We start from the raw sequence: 12,942 nt of genomic DNA on the forward strand, positions 1-12,942 counted from the left end.
GATAATTTTACCATGTCTGTTGATTCCTAGTAAATATATATATATATATATATATATATATATATATATGTGGAGGCAATTGTTATAGATTACCAACTCCCTGAATGGTTGTATGATCCCTGGAGTAAAGTTACCCTTTGATAAATAGTAATCTGTAACAAGCTTCTCTGATCTCCCACCCCTCCCCGAAATACAGTAGGAAGGATGAGATTGAGAGAGAAAGTGCAACTGGGAGGGGTAACAAAGCATCCCAGAATGAACCAGGTTTTGTTCAGAAACAGCTGTTGTCATTCTTTAATATAGGAATTATTTCCTTGGTTTAGGGAGGATCACAAAGCAAGTTAGAGAATGCCTGCATTTGGAGTTAATTTCTAAAAGTACTTAGGTTCAGCTGAAAGACTATTGTAATGAAGAGAAGATCTATTGACTTCACAGGGCTTTAACTGAAGCACTAAGCAGCATTTTCAAATCCCTTTGGATGATTTAAAATAAATTCAACTGCAGTAAATAGTTGTATTTTTTTTTTGAAACTTTGCTTCATGTGCTGTCATTTTTCTGGACGATCAGGTGGAGCGTGGGAGTGTTATCGTGCCAGAAGAGGAGAAGATCAGCTGTAGTGCACTACAACTGATCTTCCCCTTGTCCGGTGTGATCAGGTGGAATGCGGAGGTCTGAGCGCCGCCGAGGAGGAGAAGATCAGCTGTAGTGGGCTACAGCTGATCTTCCCCTCCTCCGGAGTGAACAGATGTAATATAATTTTTAATAATGGCTGTGTTTAACAACCGGCTCGCAAAATTCCTGAAAATTTAACGATCGGCTCTCGCGAGCCGGTGTGAACCGGCTCCAGCACACCACTGTATGCATGTATGTATGTATTGTTGCGCGTCTCCCCAATCTCCGAGTGATGAGATTTCCGGGGTCCCTGCGCTCATCCAGGGTTTGGTTTCCTTTGGGAAGAAGGTCAGTGGAGACTGCGGTGTCTTTATGAAATATGGTTTGTTTATTTACACATATTCCAACCTGAGCTTAGGATGGAGGGGTTCAAGGCATCAGCAGTCCAATATCCAGCTTTCCCATCAGTGCTACAGGAGGCATCCTATAGCCATGATGCAGAGAGCCAGCCTCTCTGCCTGCCTCCAGTTCCCAGCCATTCCTCAGACACAACTGAAAACACAAGCCTCTCCTAGCAGCCAGGAGGCGGGGGGTGGGGGGAAGGCTCTCCTGAAGAGTTTCAATGACAAAAAGGTCTTCCTGGCCCATTCACCAGTTGCTGGGCAACTGATAGACCCATTATCCTACCTGGCAACTCATCTGACCAGCAGAGCGAGTTCCTCATTCCAAGGCATAGGATTCCAAATCAGAGGTTGGAAGAGGACCCACAGGGATCATCCATTCCAACCCCCATGCTCATAACACTATGTATTCATATGCATGGCTTAATATGATACAAACCTTAAGAATTGCACCTGAATATGAGACAGGTATGTGGGGACATGAGGCAGAGCATCTGCTTTCAGGCTCTAAGAAATCTGCTTTCCATCTCCAGCACTTGATGCATTTGAGGAACTGGCTGCTGGTTATATTATTGTCAGTATCTGAACTGGAAATGTTTATTTTATCTGACTCTGGTTGATATATTTTAACCAGTTGATATCAATTTACGTGTTTTAATGATTCATAGTCTATTTTATAATGAATTTAAAATGTCCATATTATCAAAATGAATTATCCCATCATGTTTTGAAATGAATTAGTATTAGACCGTTATGGTAATGATGTACTAATACGCATTTTTGCTTTTGTGTTCTGAGCTGCTTTGGGCACATTCATGTGGAAAAACAGCATACAAACTGACATAATAGTATTAGATTATAAATAGAAATATTTTAAATAAATAAATATGTTCTACCTACACCAGTGGAAGTGACATAACTATGTGAGAACGGAAGGTACTGTTCACCTGAGCAGCCGTTTTTTAACAATGTAATCCTATATATGTCTTCTTAAAAGTAAGTCTTATTGTGTTCAGTATTATTTACTCCCAGGTATGCATGAATAGGATTGCAGCCTTTTCTGTGAAAAAAAGATGGAAGATCCCTGGAGAAAGCAAAGAGCAATTATTTCATGATGTTATGTAGATGTCTCCCATATGAACCAACTGTACACATTTACTGGGCCATGTTCAAGGCCTTGTAGTTAACACATAAAACCCTGACACCAGCCCTGACGCCAGCTCAGGACCAGGTGACCCGAAGGACCCTCTGCCCTTAGCAGATCACACCTGATTTTTTTTTTACTGACCAGTGCTGTGGTTTTGTGATGCCAAAATGTTTTTGTGACTCCCATCATGACCTCACCTCCAAGTCTGTATTTTAGTTTTTTTACAATTGGCCACATCTGCTTTTGCGCTTCAGCCACACCCACTTTGATGTGCAGCCCCCAGAGAGTTGACTATGCTCACTCCCTGAAAAAAGCTAGCCATCCCTGACTTAGATTATCAGGAGATACAGCACAGAATATCACAGCTGGTAACAAAAAACTGGACATTTCCCGCTATTGCCCCTACGCTTTGGGATGCCCTTCCCTGTGCCAAATGTGAAGCATAATCAATCCTTTGCTTCAGCTGTCTTGTGAAGATGTTGTTATAGGCTGCGTCCATTATTTTTCATGGTATTTTTATCCCCCCAAGAGACCTCAAACATAAGGATAAATACTAATATGTATTATATATAATCATTAAAACACTGTCTAAGAGCCTCTGGGAGGAACAGCCTTATATGGAGATTCAGGAATGGAATTTGCACAGCAGCCACATCCACTTTGATATGCAGCCTCCGGAGAGTTGACCATGCTTAACTCCTAAAAAAGACTAGCCACCGACTAGTCTGCCAAGTTGGTAGTAAACAGAAATAAGGATAGCCAGGAGTGATAAGCAGATTGCATCACTGAAGGCACTGAATGTCCTCTTTGGGACACCTGAAAGGTCACTGAGGGGGCAAAAGTGCATCTGGACTGACACGCCACAGTCTGAGTTGTGACCTCATGCAGCCACCTGTCAGATAACAGAAAACTATAAATCAGCAAAGAATACCATAACAAGCTACCAGTGTTTCTAAGCCTGGTCGAAGAAACTGCTGCTGCCAGCATTCCGAGGATGAGAATGGTCTCCTACTAGGAGGAAGGGTGGTGTGTGTAAGGACTCAGTTAGTTGGCTATACTGATGAGACAGCAGCGTGAGACTTCCATTAGATTGCCCTTGATAAAGAGTTCTTTCCACCCGAAACGCGTTGGGCAGTAATAAAAACACTTCTGTTTTCACCTTTGGCTTTTCACTGGCAGGGCACTTTGAGAGTTCCCGCTACCCTTGATTGTGGTACTTTTGGGTGCCTCCCTCCATGGTTTTTTGCCTTATTAGCTAAGGCCAAGTATATGCATTCATGTAAAATGTTAAGAGTTAAGATGTTTAGGAAGTGTTAAAATGTTTAAGAAATAAATGTTATAAAGGTAGTCCACTGTTGAACTCCATGATATCCCCCCCCCCCAAAAAAAAGGATGCTAGGGTGGATCTCCAATCATTAGCCTGCTTCTTTAGATGACTGCTGTTGGAAACCCTGAAAGCTTAGGTGTGCCCAGTATCTGACATATGTAAGGACTCTGAATAACCAACTGTCAAAGGGGAGAATGTAAGAACCCTTGATCCTGTGCATTCACAAGAAAGAGACCATCTTGCCAGTTTCAACGTTATCTTTCCCCCCAGGCTTTCCCTCATCCATAAGATTGGACCCCCGGTATTTTTGTAATTTTATTACTGTTTCATTCATATTGTTTTAGTGTTTTTAATGGTTTCCACTGTTGTACAACACATAGACATTTTGAAAGCATTAAATGATTTAGAAATACTTTTAAAATAAATAAATAAATACAACATCATATGGCTATTCCACAGTGAACATCTAGTGTGGAAGTCCCCCCCCCCCCATTTCTCATGATCAGCATCTGGCACAGTATGAAATCTTCTCCACTAGGACTGAAACAGCTTGATTGCTTCCATTTTGTAATATCTCCCATACCTTTTGAGAACCATTCATTTTTAGAAGTCTTAGGATGCAATCTTATACAAATTCATTTGAGACTTTGGGCTTATCTACATGGTGGTTTACTGCGTGTTTGGGGCTACTCACATCTCCTTTAAATTTGCATGGTTCACATGATGTTACCACCAAACAGAAGCTATCATGCAGTTTCCCCCCTGTAAATCCATATTAACCCAATCCCCTGGTAATATCAAAAGTGGAGAAAAAAAATCTCCACTCCATTTCTCTAGTGGTTACAGACACTTTGCTCCAATGCTTTTAAGTGAGTGTGTCAACCATTCCTCTCTCCATCCCTACTATCTCCTCTTCCCTTCTTTCATTTTGTTTCCTGTGGGCTGACAAGCAACTTCCGGCTGCTTTCCTCCATTTTGCTGGCCTTTTTTATGTTGCAGCAAATGGTGCCTTTGTTTTCTTTTCCCCTTGACTTGTATGCAAAAGCATAACACTGCACAAACAAAGATTTGTATTTCAGCTGTGTCCTACCAACCATAGAAAACTCAGATATTTGCACTTCTGGTTTTTTTTTTAAGGAACCTACTGCAGCTGGTAAAACAGACTGAGCATGCTCAGTCACCTAACAACCAGAGGGAGTGGAAATGTATAATTAAAGGGTGGGGCCACAAGGAAACAGCAAGACTAATCCTTTCCAGAGAAACATCTATTTGGTGGAAGCTAATATTGAGCAGGAATTGCAGCTGGTGCAAATCTATTATGAAGGTAAAAGCAATGTATTTGCTACAAAGAAATGTTCCCATGTAGATGAGCCCTAAGCCCCATCAGACTCAGTGGAACATAGGAACATATGGAACATATGAAACTGCTTTATCCCAGGTCAGACCATTGATCTATCTATCTCAGTATTAACCTTCAGTGGCAGTGGTTCTTCAAATCTTTCCCAACCCTCATGGAGATACCAGGAGCTTTCTGCATGCAACACCATGTCCTCTATCATAGGATTAAACTGTTTGGATGCAATCCTATACCCTCTTACCTGGGAGTAATTCCCACAGAACTCAATACGGCATACTTCCATATGAACAGGAGTAGTACTGTTACTTTTCCCCCAGTGTCTTGGAAATGTCAGTCTTGCAATATAGCTCCTGCTGAAATGTCCTGTTCTGTGCAATTATTAAACGTCCTAGTCCTCTTTTGCATATGGCTACCTTAGAATAGGAGGAAGGGCTTCCTGTTGAGAGAGTGTGAGTTGTATCACCAGGGACCTTTGAGTATGTTGTGAGCCTAAAGTATTATATTTTAAGGTCTGCATTGCATTCAAAATTGTAGGTTGGGTTTTTCAAAATGTGTATCCACGTTTTCCCCAAGAAAACTTCAGTGTTTAAGAACTAGAGCCATTGTGGTGTACAGGTGAGAGTACTTGACTTGGAGCAGAGACACTTGGCTTCAAATCCCTGCTCACTGGGCCATTCTCTCTCAATCAAACTTTTCTCCCAGGGTTCTATGTAACCTAAGCACAGAGTGGGGAACCAGAGGCCCAGGAGCTAAATGTGGTCCTCCAGGCCCCTCTGTCTGTCTACACCCCTCACTGACAGAGCCGCCCCTAGGCACTGAGAAGTGGGGCAGTTGCCCCGGGCCCCATGCTTTGCCCCCCCCGCACTTGGCAATCTGCTCACCCGCCGGCTCCTCCCTCCCAGCCTGCTCGCCTTCGCCACGCCAGGCAGGGCGCAGCACTCGCTCACTCTCTTTCTCTCCGCCCGGGACAGGGGCTCGCTCGCCTGCCTGTCTGCCCTCCATGCCGAAGCCGCCGCTGCCACCACCGCTCCTGCTGCAGTCAGCGAGCAGTAGCCACCCTGGGAACAGCGAGCTGGGCTGGCAGTTCCAGGACTGGTGCCTGCGCACCTACGGCGACTCGGCCAAGACCAAGATGGTGACCAGGAGCAAATGTGGGGGGCCCCCAACTATGCTTTTGCCCCGGGCCCCACACATGCTAAGGGAGGGCCTGCTCACTGACCCTGAACTTCACATCCTGAATGTTTTTTGACTGCCTGGAAAATATCCTTGAAAGCTGGTAAGGCCTCTTGCTTGACTAGATGGAGGATTGTGAGGGGAATGACAGCATGCATAGAAACTAGCCAACAGTACAAAGGTCAAGTTTACATTCTTTGCTCCACCCACTTTTGTCCGCCCCTGGCATGTGGCCCCCAGAAAGTTGCTCAGCAAGGAAAGCCGCTCTCAGGCCGAACAAGGCTCCCCAACCTCTGCCCTACACTCTGAGGTATGAATGTGATCAGTATACAGCATACAAACAAGCAGCCTGCTTGTCATGTTTTATTTTTAAGGTACCCAGATAAGGTACTTCTCTTATAGTCAGCTTGCATTAGTCTGAGACCCTTTGTCGGTTTGTGTGGCTTTGGGTGAAAAGTTTATCCTTTTCACGCCCCTTTGTCTAGTAGGTGGCATGTTCATCCCCAGTCCAATAACATCCCCTCTTATTGATACCTAGCTTGGTTCTGCTGCGGCTGCTCTATGGGGATAAGGCTGCACCATCTGTCAGCTGTAATGTAACTGGTGGCACCAACAGCTGAAAGCGTCCAACCGCACACTCAAAGAGAGAGAGAGCGAGGGACAAAGGAAAGCGCCAAGAGCAACAGTGTTCGCAGAGGAGGATGCCCCAGCCTCAGTAGCAACAGCTTTAATCTGGCTCTCTGGCGATTCATCTGCAATGCAGATCCTATCCATTTTCCTGCTGTGACAGCAGCCGGCTAGATGCTGATTAAGGGGATTCTGGCAGCCTTGGAAAGCGAGAGAGAAGGAGAAACCAAGGAGAAGGAATCAGCAGCACGAGGAAAAGAACAGGATTAAAGAAAGCAGGCCCTGCAAGAGGCAAAATAATGGCCACAGTGTGCCTGAAGATAAACCATACAGTGTTTCTATGAAGACATTAGGAAGTTGTGTGTTTCTGCTAATCCATCACCTGTCAAGGGGCTGTTTCAACAGGCCTGAGATTAAAGAAAGCAGCATTGTCTATTGTCTTGATTACTGGTCACTCTGGAGCTGTTCCCACTTTGGAGCCTTGAAGTTAATCCCAGTTTAGTAGGGGGGCTGTCAAGGAAAACATTCCTTTTAACTGCTGCATTTTTTTTTTTAAAAGAAGAACAAGGAGAATGAGAAGAAGGGGGGGGAATCAGAGATAGATTGCTGAATTATCTTCCCTATCGTATTGCTCAGTGTCTAGGCCAGCAGGCCTAATCTCTTCCCCATCAGCAGCAGCACAGCGAGAGCATATGCTCTCCCTCCCCTCCTTCTTTTGCACACAGACACCCCCCACCCCCAATGGGATCATTAAATTATGGACTGTGAAAAAGCCTCACACAACTTCCTGAGAGGTTATGGGGAGCAGCTCTGAAGTTCCAAAACCAGGCAGCAAAAGGTTCCATTTAGCACAGAGCTGAGACCCCTTGGAAATGTAAGCCATGTTCTGGCTCCATGACCCATGGAGGTTTTTCCTTTTCACCTTTATTTTTTTAACCCAGGATTTTCCTAATCAATAACTGACAGGCAGCATTTTTATTTTTTTTTTGGTCAAAGGGGACAACGCAGTCAACACTGAATCCTGTATGCCTTGAACCACCTTTCTTGTTTTTTAAAAAGGGGTCTCAGCTTTCTTACCTGTGTTTTGTGACAATGTTGCAAGGCTTGACTACTATGTGCTGCCCACAGGCTACCGATTCAGTCTGGCTGTTGAGGCGCATTAAAATGTTAAAGAAAATGCCCAGTTTCATGCTTTAGATTGCAAACCTCTTACCACCTTGACCAAAGTAGTCCCTTCTGGATTGCGATGAAGTGGTTGATGTCTTTTCAGGAGGTCTTCCCCTTAAAGGTTTTTTAAAGATTCTGTCACATTGTAGTGTGACCAATAAACAGAACTGGGATGGGATGATGCAAATAAAGGAGCGAGGCTAGCTATGCAGCTAGGAGCAGGTGGAATTCTAAATGGCCTCTCTAGCCCATTTGAGTTTGACAACACTGGTTTGGAACAAGTGACTGTCCCAATGTTATTGGACTTCAACCCCCATCAGCCTCCCTGAGCATGGCCAATGATCAAGGATGATTGGAATTGTAGTCCAACAACATTTGAAAGCCTACAGGTTAGCCACTCCTGGTTTAGAGGGAGAACTGCAGGACCATTTGAAAAATGGAGATGGACTGCCTTCAAGTCGATCCCAACTTATGGCAACTCTATGAATAGGGTTTTCATGGTAAGTGGTATTCAGAGGAGGTTTACCATTGCCTTCCTCTGAGGCTAAGAGGCTGTGACTGGCCCAAGGTCACCCAGTGAACTTCATGGCTGTGTGGGGATTCGAACCCTGGTCTCCCAGGTCATAGTCCAACACCTTAACCACTACATCACACTGGCTCTCTGCAGGACCATTTTTAAAGATGCAGGACCATTTAGGCATCTTTAAAAACAAATAGAAATATCACCCTATCCTCAGTTATCAGTATTTTTTCTGTTTTCTAAAATCACTGCATAGCAACCTATTCTATTTTCAGAGCAAAGACAGGAGGTACTGATAGCCTACTGTCTCCCATTAAAGATGGGTTTTGTATTCATTCTTTTGTTCTCCAGTTACCTGTTTTCTTGACAGGATGTGTGCAAACAGCTTGATCACTGCAACACTTTGCTAAGCAATGATCTGCCTTGGTTCTTACATTGGTCAGTGAGGCCTTTGGGCACAACAGAGTGCGATTCCTGTAGCATGTGTAAGGATCTCCCCTCCCAAAAAAATTTAATAAATCCTTATTTTTCTCCTTAGGATGAAGCTGTGAGTTGAGCATGAGCTATACAAAGCCAGTGTGGGCAAAGAAAGAGATTGCTCGCTTTTGACCTGGGTGTAAATTCCAGCTTAGCCATGGACTTCCTTGGTGGTCTTAAGCAAAACTCTGTTGTGACCTTCCGGGCCATTTTCTCATGGCTGTTTTGTCTTTTACCAAATTACCTTTTAGCAGCATTTTGTAAAAGATAACAGGGCAGTCTGGTTGCTACCTGTTTCACAAGAAGAAGCTCTAGTCTATGTTCTTTACAACTGCATACAGTCAGAAGTCCAGCATCAGAGTACCTGTATGCAGAGAACAGCTTCACTTGTTGAATTTCAGCCTGCCACACAACCACTAATACATCATTGCAATATGTCTAAACAACTTCATATTTTACGAGCTCACCTGTGTTGCTCCTGCAGCTCATCCAGAAATGTACACCTTGAATGTGAAGATTTTTTTTTTAAAAAAGTTATGCAGTCAGCGATGAACCGTTGCTTGGCGTGTACATGTTGCATGGAGTGTACTTGGGGTTCCATGAGCCACAATAGGGAGCTCTAAAGGTTCTGATGAGACCCCAAGGATTTACATTTGACACCCTTGCTCTGTACATTAAAGGCATTCCAAACGACTGCAGTAATTAGGTTCAGCCACATTTCCAAATCTGGAAATAAGAGGCCAAGAGGGCATCCCACAACCATAACTTTGCATTTGCAACAGTCAACACTGTTATGATGAAACCTCAGAATGGAGTTTTTCATGCCTTTGTTTATTCTGTTATAGCAGCCAGGAACACTGTTCATGAATAGCCCTGCTGTGACAGGAGCTGACTCTGTTAGTAGTTGGAAGCACTTGCCATGCGATGTTAAATTGGATAACCAGTGAGGAGGGAAAGCAGAGTTGCTTTTACTTTCAAAGTTACATTGAAGTGAGGATTCCAACACAGTATTCGTCCGTTGTTACTTCTGCATAGCAAGCAGCAGCTCCTGCCAATATTGCCTCTCCTGTATATCCATTGAAAGCCAGTGTGATGTAGTGGTTAGAGTGTTGGACTACGACCTGGGAGACCAGGGTTCGAATCCCCACACAGCCATGAAGCTCACTGGGTAACCTTGGGCCAGTCTCTGCCTCTCAGCCTCAGAGAAAGGCAAAGGTAAACCCCCTCTGAATACTGCTTACCATGAAAACCCTATTCATAGGGTCGCCATAAGTCGGAATCAACTTGAAGGCAGTCCATTTTTTTCATATATCCATTAACAGAATAGGATCCCCATCTCCTTTGCGTGTGGTCATTTAAGTGGCAATCTGAATCTATACACATGTACCTGGGAGTAAGACCCACTGAACCCATGGCATTCATAGGAGACACACAAAGGACTGCAAAGTCAGGCTGTAAAAGCCTCTCATTTTAATTCCACCCTGGGCTCCTACTGGGAGGAAGGGTAGGATATAAATCTAATAAATAAAATAATAAAAATAAATAATAATAAATAATTCAAGGGCATAATGCCTCCATCCTTCCACTCTTAACTATGCAGTCCAATATATCACTACTCAGAAGTAAGCTCTATCTCCTTCAGTGGAACTTACCCTGGAGTAAGCATGTACAAGACTGCTGTCAGGCTGCTTACAGGTGATCCATATGCTGAGCAATTGCCCCAATTTATTTTCACAAAATTTGCATAGAGATTATAAGATGTCGCTGTCAAGTGGTTCCTATCTTGCACTTTCCACTGTAGTTTTCCATTTTAATGCAATAAAATAAGATAAAATCTGTTTATTTTTTTGAAAAGCAGATTTGTTGCCAAGAGCATTGCAGTGCTGTTGTTATTTACTGCAGTGTACCCACTTCCTTTCTGCTGGGAGGAACACTCGTATTGCACAAAAAACATATGCCATCTACCTATACACACAAAAGTGCAACAGTTTGGATGTGATGTAAAGGATTTACTTTCAGAGTATGTTAGAGTATGAATTATCTCTAGTGTTTTTGCATGCATCACTGATCTGGGCATGCCTTCTGCTTAGATGGAAGCCGCCCCAGAATGATGACATTTGCAGAGACACACGGGGCAGCCTCCTCTGAGCACTGGTAATTCTGCCACATTTCTCCATTGGCAGGTACTGACTGATCTAATCACACTCCAGGCAGAGCTGCAGCAAAATTTGCCCTCATACACAGCAGCTCATGCGGAGGGGAGCAGGCCAAATTAGTAATTCATACAGAGACACAGCGGGCAACCTCCTCGAGTGGACTCTTTGGGCAGTCAGGGACTTTAATTGATTTCTTGCTGCATGCTAGCCATTCACTCACAACACAGTAGCATAATAATCCAATACATGGTTTGGGATGAAAAGTGAAAGAATATATATCTACACCACAGACTTAAACTAGTTTAATAGTCATTCCTTCCCTCCAAAACTGTAGTTCTGGGATGGATGGCCAGTCTGATGACTGGGGATAGAATACATATCTGAAGAATCTGAATTTATAATTTTTAAAATGAGTATGATCAATCTATTTAAATATCCCACTGCCTTTCATACCATGAATTAAAGTGAGATGGCTGCCTCTAGCTGCAGATTTTGGGTAACGTTAAAGTATAGGAAATGATCAGTTTTAATTTATTATCATTTTAATTCGGTTTGGACAGAGGATGTATTTTGGATGATCTGCTCAGGCACCCAAACTGCTGTGGGCCACCACTGCACAGAATGCTTATGCAAAATCTGAATAATGTACACAGAAAAAGAAAACTTTTAGGGGAACGGCTGTAGCTCAGTGGTAGAGCATCTGCTTTGGATGCAGAAGGTCACAGGTTCAACTCCCAGTATCTCTAGGTAGGGCTGGGAATGTCCCCTGCCTGAGAGCTGATGATAGTCAGCGCAGGACAATACTAAGCTAGATAGACCAATGGTTTGACTCAGTAGTAAGGCAGTTTCCTCAAACTGATGATGGCTAATGAACTTGCAGGAGATTGCCATTCTACACACACAACACACACACACACACACACACACAGATGTTCAGATAAAAGCTGTTCTACTACAACTATAACAAATGATTTGTAAAAAAAAAAAGGGGGGTAGTTTGGAAAAAGCTGGGCTGTTCCTCTTCCCATTCAGCTCCGACAGCCTGCTATCATCAGGTCAGGAGGGAAATGGAAATCACCGTCCACAGCTTTTTAAGAACAACAAACTAAGAAAATGTTTTATGACCTAGATTAGCAAAACCTAGCCTGGATTCTAACCTGAGGTGTCAAGCGGAACCCTCTTCATGTCAGCTAAATTGACTGTTTATGGATCTCCGCCAGGAAGGCTTGACGGAAGCAATGTCAGGAATGCTGGAGAGGTCAGCTGTGTGAATAGTAAGCTGACTTTTCCTGAAGATGTGAGACATAATCTGAGAGCTATGTTAACAGCCAAACAGAAAATGATCAAGGAAGATCCTCTCCCTATTCATCATCCATTCTTGTTTTGCAGCAAAGTGTGATCTAAAATAAATAAATAAGAACTGAGGGAAGAATGATGGGACTCCAGCATGCTTCTTTTTTTGATTTTGGGATTCATGGTTTTGTTCAGTACGATTAAATCATTGCCAATGTTTAGGAACACAGGAACCTGCCTTAAAGGGATGGAGTCAGACCCTTGTTCCATCTAGCTCAAGATTGTCTCCATTAGGGGTCACTAACTTTGAGGGAGGGCTCCTTGCCACTCAGCAGGGAGTCAGGGGGATGGGCACCTGTGACGTCCTTCCCTTGTTCTCCCTGTCAGGTTCCCACCTGCTTGTGGCTACTGCCTTTCACTAGGCACCACCAGGGATACCACCAGTCCGGACCGTCCTTTATATGGTTTCTCACTCCACTCTAGCACAGATCTCACTAGATCCCCCTGCTAGGCAGCACCACTAGTCACGTCCTATAACCAATACTCCCAGAGACTTTGCCTGAGTCTCTCTCTAGCTGGTTACTTTTGTGACTGCGTGCTTATGCTGTTCCCAACCCCCTTGTAGCTTTATAGATAACGCATACAACTCTGGGTTGCTCTGGATACTTGAATTGTTATTATTCCT

The sequence above is a fragment of the Rhineura floridana genome, chromosome 4, assembly GCF_030035675.1.
Source record: "Rhineura floridana isolate rRhiFlo1 chromosome 4, rRhiFlo1.hap2, whole genome shotgun sequence".
NCBI classification, from domain to species: Eukaryota; Metazoa; Chordata; class Lepidosauria; order Squamata; family Rhineuridae; genus Rhineura; species Rhineura floridana.